This window comes from Arachis stenosperma, chromosome 4 (genome assembly GCF_014773155.1).
Source record: "Arachis stenosperma cultivar V10309 chromosome 4, arast.V10309.gnm1.PFL2, whole genome shotgun sequence".
In the NCBI taxonomy this organism is placed as follows: Eukaryota; Viridiplantae; Streptophyta; class Magnoliopsida; order Fabales; family Fabaceae; genus Arachis; species Arachis stenosperma.
The window spans coordinates 35,674,484-35,687,503 of record NC_080380.1 but is presented as its reverse complement, the minus strand read 5'-3'; the positions used below and the strand labels follow the sequence as shown (position 1 = coordinate 35,687,503).

Below are 13,020 nucleotides of genomic sequence, written 5' to 3'. Positions count from 1 at the left end.
CTTATGATCATCAACCTACAAAAAAGATAAAATAACAAAAGAAATAATTAATTATAAAACATTGGGTTGCCTCCCAACAAGCGCTTCTTTAGTGTCATTAGCTTGACAGAGGACTCCCATGGAGCCTCAGAAACACTCAGAACCGTGTTGAAACCTCCCAACACCAAACTTAGAGTTTGAATGTGGGGTTTCAACACCAAACTTAGAGTTTGGTTGTGGCCTCCCAACACCAAACTTAGAGTTGGACTGTGGGGGCTCTGCTTGGCTCTGTTTTGAGAGAAGCTCTTCATGCTTCTTCTCCATGATGACAGAGGGATATCCTTGGGCCTTAAACACCATGGATTCTTCATTCACTTGAATGATCAACTCTCCTCTATCAACATCAATCACAGCCTTTGCTGTGGCTAGGAAGGGTCTGCCAAGGATGATGGATTCATCCATGCACTTCCCAGTCTCTAGGACTATGAAATCAGTAGGAATGTAATGGTTTTCAACCTTAACCAGAACATCCTCTACAAGTCCATGGGCTTGTTTTCTTGAGTTGTCTGCCATTTCTAGTGAGATTTTTGCAGCTTGCACCTCAAAGATCCCTAATTTCTCCATTACAGAGAGGGGCATGAGGTTTACACTTGACCCTAAGTCACACAAGGCCTTCTTGAAGGTCATGGTGCCTATGGTACAAGGTATAGAAAACTTCCCAGGATCCTGCCTCTTTTGAGGCAGTTTCTGCCTAGACAGGTCATCCAGTTCTTTGGTGAGCAAGGGAGGTTCATCTTCCCAAGTCTCATTTCCAAATAACTTGTCATTTAGCTTCATGATTGCTCCAAGGTATTTAGCAACTTGCTCTTCAGTGACATACTCATCCTCTTCAGAGGAAGAATACTCATCAGAGCTCATGAAAGGCAGTAGCAAGTCCAAGGGAATCTCTATGGTCTCAGTCTGAGCCTCAGATTCCCAGGTTCCTCATTGGGGAACTCATTAGAGGCCAGTGGACGTCCAGTGAGGCCTTCCTCAGTGGCGTTCACTGCCTCTTCTTCCTCCCAGAATTCGGCCATGTTTATGGCTTTGCACTCTCCTTTTGGATTTTCTTCAGTGTTACTTGGGAGAGTGCTTGGAGGAAGTTCAGTAATTTTCTTGCTCAGCTGACCCACTTGTCCTTCCAAATTCCTAATGGAAGATCTAGTTTCAGTCATGAAACTTTGAGTGGTTTTGATCAGATCAGAGACCATGGTTGCTAAGTCAGAATTATTCTGCTTAGAGCTCTCTGTCTGTTGCTGAGAAGATGATGGAAAAGGCTTGCCATTGTTAAACCTGTTTCTTCCACCATTGTTATTGAAACCTTGTTGAGGTCTCTCGTGATTCTTCCATGAAAGATTTGGGTGATTTCTCCATGAAGAATTATAGGTGTTACCATAGGGTTCTCCTAGGTAATTTACCTCTTCCATGGAAGGGTTCTCAGGATCATAAGCTTCTTCCTCAGATGAAGCTTCCTTAGTACTGTTTGGTGCATTTGCATTCCAGACAGACTTTGAGAAATCAAATTGACTTGTTGAGTCAATATTTTATTCTGGGCCAAAATGGCATTCAGAGTGTCAATATCAAGAACTCCTTTCTTCTGACTAGTCCCATTGTTCACAGGATTTCTTTCAGAAGTGTACATGAATTGGTTATTTGCAACCATTTCAATCAGTTCTTGAGCTTCAGTAGGCGTCTTCTTCAGATGAAGAGATCCTCCTGCAGAGCTATCCAAGGACATCTTAGATAGTTCAGAGAGACCATCATAGAAAATACCTATGATGCTCCATTCAGAAAGCATGTCAGAAGGACATTTTCTGATTAATTGTTTGTATCTTTCCCAAGCTTCATAGAGGGATTCTCCATCCTTTTGTCTAAAGGTTTGGACTTCCACTCTAAGCTTACTCCATCTTTGTGGTGGAAAGAATTTTGCCAAGAAGGCATTGACTAGCTTTTCCCATGAGTCCAGGCTTTCTTTAGGTTGAGAGTCCAACCATATTCTAGCTCTGTCTCTTACAGCAAAAGGGAATAGCATCAGTCTATAGACTTCAGGGTCAACCCCATTAGTCTTGACTGTGTCACAGATTTGCAAGAATTCAGCTAAAAACTGATGAGGATCTTCCATTGGAAGTCCATGGAACTTGCAATTCTGTTGCATTAGAGAAACTAATTGAGGCTTAAGCTTAAAGTTGTTTGCTCCAATGGCAGGGATAGAGATGCTTCTCCCATAAAAATCAGGAGTAGGTGCAGTAAAGTCACCCAGCACCTTCCTTGCATTGTTTGCATTGTTGTTGTTTTCTGCTGCCATGTTTTCTTCCTTGAAGAATTCGGTCAGGTCCTCTAAAGAGAGTTGTGCTTTGGCTTCTCTTAGCTTTCTCTTCAAAGTCCTTTCAGGTTCAGGATCAGCTTCAACAAGAATGCCTTTGTCCTTGCTCCTGCTCATATGAAAGAGAAGGGAACAAGAAAATGTGGAATCCTCTATGTCACAGTATAGAGATTCCTTTAAGTGTCAGAGGAAAAGAGAAATAGAAAGAAGAAGGAGAAGATAAATTCGAACTTTAGTTAGATAAGGTTCGAATTGTGCATTGAGAAGGAGTGGCACTCCATAAATAGAAGGATGTGGGAAGGAGGGAAGTTTATTTTCGAAAATCAAGTGAAAAATTTTAAAATTATTTTGAAAAACATTAATTAATTTTCGAAAATAAAAGTGGAAAAGAATTAAGTGATTTTTGAAAAAGAATTTGAAATTAGAAATTAAGAAGATTTGATTGAAAGTTATTTTGAAAAAGATGTGGTTAAGAAGATATGAAAAAAAATGTGATTGAGAAGATATGATTTGAAAACTATTTGAAAAGATATGATTTTAAAAACAATTTGAAAAGATATGATTTTAAAAATTGATGACTTGCCTAACAAGAAAAGATATGATTCAAACATTAAAAACCTTTCTCAACAGAAAAGGTAACAAATTTGAGATGTTCAATCAAATCATTAATTGTTAGTAAGTATCTTTTAAAAAGGAAAGAAATTGATTTTGAAAACATTTGATTGAAAAGATTTGATTTGAAAAAGATTTGATTTTGAAAAATTTGAAAAAAATTGATTTGAAAACAAAATCTTCTCCCTAGCACCATCCTGGCGTTAAACGCCCAGAATGGTATACATTCTGGCGTTTAACGCCCAAAATGCTACCTCTTTGGGCGTTAAACGCCCAACCAGGTACCCTGGCTGGCGTTTAAACGCCAGTCTGCCTTCTTCACTGGGCATTTTTGAATGCTCAGCTTTTTCTGTATAATTCCTCTGCAGTATGTTCTAAATCTTCAATTCTTTGTATCATTGACTTGAAAAGACACAAATTAAAAATATTTTTGGATTTTTAATAATCAAAATGCAACAAGAATCAAATAACAATGCATGCAAGACACCAAACTTAGCAGTTTGTGTACTACTGACACTAACAATATGAGAATGCATATGAGACACAAAAAAAATACTTCAAGTCAATAGAATTCAAAGATTAGAACACAAAATATATGCATGGATTCGAAAAATATAACAAAGACATGCATTTGACACCAAACTTAAGATGAGACTCTAGACTCAAACAAGAAATATTTTTGGATTTTTATGGTTTTGTAATTTTTTTTTTTTGTGATTTTCGAAAATTTAAGTGAAAACATCAAAATTCTTAATGAGAATTCTAGGAATCAGTGCAATGCTAGTCTAAGACTCCGGTCCAGGAATTAGACATGGCTTCACAGCCAGCCAAGCTTTCAAAGAAAGCTTCGGTCCAAAACACTAGACATGACCAAGGTCAGCCAAGCCTTAGCAAATCACTGCTCCAACAGCAAGATTGATACGAAATTAACAAGCTCTTGTGGTGATAAGTTGAAACCTCGGTCCAATCAGATTAGACATGGCTTCTCAGCCAGCCAGATTTCAACAAATCATCATGAAACTCTAGAATTCACCTTCAAGAATTTCGAAAAAAAATACCTAATCTAAGCAACAAGATGAACCGTCAGTTGTCCAGCCTAAACAATCCGGGCAATAACACCAAAAATTTGATGTTGTTGCCGGATCTTGGCTCTGATGTTACCAAAAGCTTGCTCAAAACATGAACAATCCCCGGCAACGGCGCCAAAAACTTGGTGCGCGAAATTGTGAACTATACTTTTTCACAACTCTCATAATCCCTGGTAATGGCTCCAAAAACTTGGTGCGCTCAATACCCTGGCATTACACAACTTCGCACAACTAACCAGCAAGTGCACTGGGTCGTCCAAGTAATAAAACCTTACGTGAGTAAGGGTCGATCCCACGGAGATTGTTAGTAATGAAGCAAGCTATGGTCATCTTGTAAATCTTAGTCAGGCAAACTCAGATATATATGGTGATGAACGAAAATAACATAGAAGATAAAGATAGTGATACTTATGTATATCATTGGTGTATGAGCTTCAGACAAGTGTATGAAGATGCCTTCCCTTCCGTCTCTCTGCTTTCCTACAGCCTTCATCCAATCCTTTCTTACTCCTTTCCATGGCAAGCTCGTATAGGGTCTCACTGTTGTCAGCAGCTACCTCCCATCCTCTCAGTGAAAGCGATTGCATATGTCCTGTCACGGCATAGCGGAATTCATCTGTCGGTTCTCAATCAGGCGCGGAATAGAATCCAGTGATTCTTTTGCGTTATCACTAACGCCCCCGCCCTCAGGGTTTGAAGCACGTCACAGTCATTCAGTCATTGAATCATACTCAGAACACCACAGACAAGGTTAGACCTTCCGGATTCTCTTGAATGCTGCCATCAGGTCCTGCCTATACCACGAAGACTCCGAAGAATCCAAGAGATATTCACTAAGCCTCGAATGCTTGTAGAACAAGAATGGTTGTCAGTCACCTTGTTCATAGGTGAGAGTGGTGATGGGCGTCAATCATCACCATCATCATGTTGAAGAACAAGTGATATCTTGGTAAAAGAACAAGCGGAATTGAATGGAAGAACAATAGTAATTGCATTAATACTCGAGGTACAGCAGAGCTCCACACCCTTAATCTATGGTGTGTAGAAACTCCACCGTTGAAAATACATAAGAACAGGGTCTAGGCATGGCCGAATGGCCAGCCTCCCAAAGATCTAAGATAGCATAAAAGTGAAGATAGCTACCAAAAGTCTGTGTCCACATCTAATAGTAAAAGGTCCTACTTATAGAAAACTAGTACATAGATGAGTAAAAGACATAAAAATCCACTTCCGGGCCCACTTGGTGTGTGCTTGGGCTGAGCAATCAAGGAAATTCGTGTAGAGACCTTTTCTGGAGTTAAACGCCAGCTCCCATGCCAGTTTGGGCGTTTAACTCCAACTTTTATTCCTGTTCCGGCGTTTAACGCTGGAATTCCTGAGGCCGGATTGCTTCGCGGGTTTGGGCCATCAAATCTTGGACAAAGTATGGACTATTATATATTGCTGGAAAGCCCTGGATGTCTACTTTCCAACGCCGTTGAGAGCGCGCCAATTGGGCTTCTGTAGCTCCAGAAAATCCACTTCGAGTGCAGGGAGGTCAGAATCCAACAGCATCTGCAGTTCTTTTTGGTCTCTGAATCAGATTTTTGCTCAGGTCCCTCAATTTCAGCCAGAAAATACCTGAAATCACAGAAAAACACACAAACTCATAGTAAAGTCCAGAAAAGTGAATTTTAAATAAAAACTAATAAAAATGTACTAAAATCTAACTAAAAGATATCAAAAACATACTAAAAACAATGCCAAAAAGTATACAAATTATCCGCTCATCAACCATTCTGCAGGTGGATCTATTCACCTAAAGAAAACACCTGAAGAGGCTCAAGAACTCATTGATATGGTTGCAAACAACCAATTCATGTACACTTCTGAGAGGAATTCCGTGAATAATGGGATACCTCAGAAGAAAGGAGTTCTTGAAATTGATGCTCTGAATGCCATATTGGCTCAGAACAAAGTGTTGACTCAACAGGTCAACATGATCTCTCAAAATCTGAATGGATGGCAACATGCATCCAACAGTACTAAAGAGGCAGCTTCTGAAGAAGCTTATGATCCTGAGAACCCTGCCATGGCAGAGGTTAATTACATGGGTGAACCTTATGGAAATACCTATAACTCATCATGGAAAAATCATCCAAATTTCTCATGGAAGGATCAACAAAAGCCTCAACAAGGCTTTAACAATAGTAGACGTAATAGGCTGAGCAATAGCAAGCCTTTCCCATCATCTTCTCAGCAATAGGCAGAGAATTCTGAACAAAACACTTCTAATCTAGCCAATCTAGTCTCTGATCTGTCAAAAGCCACTTTTAGTTTCATGAGTGAAACAAGATCCTCCATCAGAAATCTGGAGGCACAAGTGGGCCAGCTGAGTAAGAAAGTCATTGAAACTCCTCCCAGTATTCTCCCAAGCAATACAGAAGAGAATCCAAAAGGAGAGTGCAAGGCCATTGATATAATCAATATGGCCGAATGCACAAGGAAGGAGGAGGACGAAAATCCTAGTGAGGAAAACCTCCTGGGACGTCCCTCAAGCAAGAAGGAGTTTTCTATTAAGGATCCAAAGGAATCTGAGGCTCATATAGAGACCATAGAGATTCCATTAAATCTCCTTTTGCCATTCATGAGCTCTGAAGACTATTCTTCCTCTGAAGAGGATGAAGATGTAACTGGAGAGCAAGTTGCTCAATACTTAGGAGCTATCATGAAGCTGAATGCCAAGTTGTTTGGTAATGAGACTTGGGAAAGTGAACCTCCCTTGCTCATTAGTGAACTGGATACCTGGATTCAGCAAATTCTACCTCAAAAGAAACAAGATCCTGGCAAGTTCTTAATACCTTGTACCATAGGCACCATGACCTTTGAAAAAGCTCTATGTGATCTTGGGTCAGGGATAAATCTTATGCCACTCTCTGTAATGGAGAAACTGGGGATCATTGAGGTACAACCGGCCTTGTTCTCATTACAATTGGCAGACAAGTCATTGAGACAAGCTTATGGAATAGTGGAGGATGTGTTAGTAAAGGTTGAAGGCCTTTACATCCCTGCTGATTTCATAATCTTAGACACTAGGAAGGAAGAGGATGATTGCATCATCCTTGGAAGACCTTTCCTAGCTACAGCAGGAGCTGTGATAGATGTCAACAGAGGTGAATTAGTCCTTCAATTGAATGGGGACTACCTTGTGTTTAAGGCACATGGCCATCCCTCTGTGACAAAAGAGAGTAAGCATAAAGAGCTTCTCTCAGTTCAGAGTCAAGAAGAGCCCCCACAGTCAAACTCTAAGTTTGGTGTTGGGAGGCCACAACCAAACTCTAAATTTGGTGTCAAGACCCTATATCCAAACTCTAAGTTTGGTGTTGGGACTATACAACATTGACCTGATCACGTTGTGGCTCCATGAGAGCCATTGTCAAGCTATTGACATTAAAGAAGCGCTTGTTGGGAGGCAACCCAATTTTATTTATCTAATTTTTATTTTATATTATTTTATTGTTATTTTGTGTCTTATTAGGTACATGATCATGTGGAGTCACGAAAAAAATATAAAAATTAAAAACAGAATCAAAAACAGCAGAAAAAAATCACACCCTGGAGGAAGCACAGGCTGGCGTTCAACGCCAGTAAGAAGCATCTGGCTGGCGTTCAACACCAGAACAGAGCATGAATCTGGCGCTGAACGCCAGAAACAAGCAACATTCTGGTGCTGAACGCCAGGAATGTGCCTAGAGGAAAAGCTGGCGCTGAACGCCAGTAACAAGTATGAAACTAGCGTTCAACGCCAGAAACATGCTTTACATGGGCGTTGAACGCCCAGAACGTGCACCACTCGGCGTTTAAATGCCAGAATGGTATGCAAAGGCATTTTACATGCCTATTTGGTGCAGGGATGGAATTCCTTGACACCTCAGGATCTGTGGACCCCACAGGATCACCTCAGGATCTGTGGACCCCACAGGATCCCCACCTACTATATTCCCACCTTACCTCCTAATCCTATTTTCACTCTTCCCCATAAACCCCACCTACCTTCAAAATTCAAAAATATTTTCCCACCCAATCCCACCCTAAATGGCCGAACCTACCCTCCCCCATCTCCCTATATATACCCTTCCATTCTACTTCATTTTCACACAACACTACCCCCTCTACTATACCTTGGCCGAACCCACACTCCACCTTCTCCTCCATATTTTCTTCTTCTTCTTCTTCTCTTCTTTCTTCTCTTGCTCGAGGGCAAGCAATATTTTAAGTTTGTTGTGGTAAAAGCATAAGCTTTTTTGTTTTTCCATTACCATCAAAGGCACCTAAGGCCGGAGAATCCTCTAGAAAAGGAAAAGGGAAGACAAAAGCTTTCACCTCCGAGTCATGGGAGATGGAAAAATTCATCTCCAAGAGCCATCAAGACCACTTCTATGATGTTGTGGCAAAGAAGAAGGTGATCCCTGAGGTCCCTTTCAAGCTCAAGAAAAATGAGTATCCGGAGATCCGACATGAAATCCGAAAAAGAGGTTGGGAAGTCCTAACCAACCCCATGCAACAAGTCAGAATCTTAATGGTCAAGAGTTCTATGCCAATGCATGGATCACTAGGAACCATGATCAAAGTATGAACCCGAGTCCAAAAAATTATCTCACAATGGTTCGGGGGAATTACTTAGATTTTAGTCCGGAAAATGTGAGGTTGGCGTTCCACTTGCCCATGATGCAAGGAGATGAACGCCCCTACACTAGAAGGGTCAACTTTAATCAAAGGTTGGACCAAGTTCTTATGGACATATGTGTGGAAGGAGCTCAATGGAAGAGAGACTCCGAAGGCAAGCCAGTTCAACTGAAAAGACTGGACCTCAAGCTTGTAGCTAGAGGATGGTTGGAGTTCATTCAACGCTCCATTATTCCCACTAGCAACCGATCTGAAGTTACTGTGGATCGGGCCATCATGATTCATAGCATCATGATTGGAGAGGAAGTAGAAGTTCATGAAGTCATCTCCAATGAAATCTACAAAATAGCCGAAAAGCCCTCCACCATGGCAAGGCTAGCTTTTCCTCACCTTATTTTCCATCTATGTTACTCAGCTGGAGTTATCATAGAAGGAGACATCTCCATTGAAGAGGATAAGCCCATCACCAAGAAGAGGATGGAGCAAGCAAGAGAGACCCTCCACGGTTCTCAAGAGATGCATGAGGAAGCTCATCATCAAGAAATCCCTGAGATGCCTCAAGGGCTGCACTTTCCTCCCAACAACTATTGGGAACAACTCAACACTTCCTTAGAAGATTTGAGCCACAATGTGGAACAATTAAGGGTGGAACATCATGAGCACTCCATCATTCTCCATGAAATAAGAGAAGATCAAAGAGCAATGAGGGAGGAGCAACAAAGGCAAGGAAGGGACATAGAAGAGCTTAAGAACATTGTTGGTCCTTCAAGAAGAAGACGCCACTAAGGTGGATTCATTCCTTGTTCTTATTTCTTTCTGTTTTTCAGTTTTTATGCTTCATGTCTATCTATGTTTTGTGTCTCTACTTCATGATCATTAGTATGTAGTAACCATGTCTTAAAGCTATGAATAAAATCCATTAATCCTTCACCTCTCTTAAATGAAAAATGTTTTAATTCAAAAGAACAAGAAGTACATAAATTTCAAATTTATCCTTGAATTTAATTTAATTATATTGATGTGGTGACAATACTTTTTTGTTTTCTGAATGAATGCTTGAACAGTGCATATTTTTTATCTTGTTGTTTATGAATGTTAAAACTATTGGCTCTTGAAAGAATGATGAACAAAGAGAAATGTTATTGATGATCTGAAAAATCATGAAATTGATTCTTGAAGCAAGAAAAAGCAGTGAAAAAAGAAAGCTTGCAAAAAAAAATAGAAAGAAAAAGAAAAAGCAAGCAGAAAAAGTCAATAGCCCTTAAAACCAAAAGGCAAGGGTAAAAAAAGATCCAAGGCATTGAGCATCAATGGATAGGAGGGCCCAAGGAATTAAAATCCAGGCCTAAGCGGCTAAATTAAGCTGTCCCTAACCATGTGCTTGTGTCATGAAGGTCCAAGTGAAAAGCTTGAGACTGAGTGATTAAAGTCGTGATCCAAAGCAAAAAGAGTGTGCTTAAGAGCTCTGGACACCACTAACTGGGGACTCTAGCAAAGCTGAGTCACAATCTGAAAAGGTTCACCCAGTTATGTGTCTGTGGCATTTATGTATCCGGTGGTAATACTGGAAAACAAAATGCTTAGGGCCACGGCCAAGACTCATAAGTAGCTGTGTTCAAGAATCAACATGCTTAACTAGGAAAGTCAATAACACTATCCGAAATTCTAAGTTCCTAGAGAAGCCAATCATTCTAAACTTCAAAGGAAAAAGTGAGATGCCAAAACTGTTCAGAGGCAAAAAGCTACAAGTCCCGCTCATCAAATTAGAATTAATATTCATTAATATTTTGGAATTTATAGTATATTCTCTTCTTTTTATCCTATTTGATTCTCAGTTGCTTGGGGACAAGCAACAATTTAAGTTTGGTGTTGTGATGAGCAGATAATTTATACGCTTTTTGGCATTGTTTTTAGGTAGTTTTTAGTAAGTTCAAGCTACTTTTAGGGATGTTTTCATTAGTTTTTATGTTAAATTTACATTTCTGGACTTTACTATGAGTTTGTGTGTTTTTCTGTGATTTCAGGAGATTTCTAGCTAAAATTGAGGGACTTGAGCAAAACTCTGAAAAAGGCTGACAAAAAGGACTGCTAATGCTGTTGGAATCTGACTTCCCTGCACTCGAAATGGATTTTCTGGAGCTACAGAACTCCAAATAGCGCGCTCTCAACGGCGTTGGAAAGTAGACATCCAGAGCTTTCCAGCAATATATAATAGTTCATACTTTATTCGGAAATTGACGACGTAACTTGGCGTTGAACGCCAAGTACATGCTGCTGTCTGGAGTTAAACGCCAGAAACACGTCATGATCCGGAGTTGAACGCCCAAAATACGTTATAACTTGGAGTTCAACTCCAAGAGAAGCCTCAGCTCGTGGATAGATCAAGCTCAACCCAAGTATACACCAAGTGGGCCCCGGAAGTGGATTTATGCATCAATTACTTACTCATGTAAACCCTAGTAGCTATTCTAGTATAAATAGGATAATTTACTATTGTATTAGACATCTTTTGACAGTTTAATCTTTTGACTGTTTAGTCTTTGATCATTCGGTCTTTTAATCATTCAGGGGGCTGGCCATTCGGCCATGCCTGAACCTTTCACTTATGTATTTTCAACGGTGGAGTTTCTGCACACCATAGATTAAGGGTGTGGAGCTCTGCTGTACCTCAAGTTTCAATACAATTATTATTACTTTCTATTCAATTCTCTTTTATTCTTATTCCAAGATATACGTTGCACAACACTTTGACGAATGTGATGATCTGTGGCACTCATCATCATTCTCACCTATGAACGCGCGTGATTGATAACCACTTCCGTTCTACCTTAGGCCGGGCGCATATCTCTTAGATTCCCCAACAGAATCTTCGTGGTATAAGCTAGAATTGATGGCGGCATTCATGAGAATCCGGAAGGTCTAAACCTTGTCTGTGGTATTCCGAGTAGGATTCCGGGATTGAATGACTGTGACGAGCTTCAAACTCCTGAAGGCTGGGCGTTAGTGACAGACGCAAAAGAATCAAGAGATTCTATTCCAACCTGATTGAGAATCGACAGATGATTAGCCGTGCTGTGACAGAGCATAGGACCATTTTCACTGAGAGGATGGGATGTAGCCATTGACAACGGTGATGCCCTACATACAGCTTGCCATGGAAAGGAGTAAGAAGGATTGGATGAAAGCAATAAGAAAGTAGAGATTCGAAAGGATTCCAACATCTCCGCACGCCTATCTGAAATTTTCACTATTGATTTACATAAGTATTTCTATCCCTTTTTTATTTTCTATTTACTATTAATTTTCGAATCCATAAACCAATTTAATCTGCCTAACTGAGATTTACAAGGTGACCATAGCTTGCTTCATACCAACAATCTCTGTGGGATCGACCCTTACTCACGTAAGGTATTACTTGGATGACCCAGTACACTTGCTGGTTAAGTTGAATGGAGTTGTGATCATAAATTCCAATAGAGCCAATTTTTAAATCTCATGCAAATACAAAGAGGATCACAATTTCGTCCACCAGTATACCAACACTAAATTAAATCAATTGGGATCGATTTATGTTGTTTGCGTTTCAGTGTAAATTGAATCTATTCTAAGACTTTCTCTCTTGTAAATTGAATTCATTTGTTTCGATTTATCATGAATTGCGTGGGTGAAAAAGCTTATCATAATAAATCGAATCTAGCTGTTTTGATTTACTACTGCTCTTGTTATATAAATCAAATTCATTTGATTCGATTTACATTAAAAAAATCTTAAATTAAACTTATTTGATTCGATTTATATAAAGCTACAAATAAGACTGATGTGTAATATAATTCAATTTAAAATATCTGTTTAATATTGAGGATCAATAATTTTATTCATGTAATTTATCCTAGTATAATTGTAATTAAGTTTATAATCTATATCTACGTACAAACAAAAGTAAAACAATATAGTATCATTTTTTTGAAAAAAATGTTAAATTAAGTAATAAATTAAAAAGAACTTAGATAAATAAAAGAAATAAGTTAGAAAGACAATATATAACAATAAAATCAAATAGCTAGTGTTATTCATTTGTAAAACGTTATAGAAAAAAATTATTTCTTTTAGTTGTTCTAAAAGAACATTTTATAGAAAAAATCGTATTGATCATCTTCCATTATATTTTAATAAAAATTATTTCGTAATAATTTGTACCGTAGACATCACTTTTTCTCTTCCGTTTTTTAGACAGTTTTTTTTTTCCATATGCATTTATAGTTTTTTTTTTTTAGTTATAGCTCGTTCACCATATGCATTTATAGTTATAAATAT

At 39.1% G+C, this 13,020-nt stretch overlaps 1 non-coding gene across 1 annotated transcript; it reads left to right on the top strand.

Moving 5' to 3' along the window:
- Positions 1–1,810: 1,810 nt before the first annotated feature.
- Positions 1,811–1,918, top strand: LOC130978579 (small nucleolar RNA R71). Its single transcript, XR_009086202.1, has one exon. It is a non-coding gene; the product is annotated as a small nucleolar RNA R71 (small nucleolar RNA).
- Positions 1,919–13,020: the final 11,102 nt, after the last annotated feature.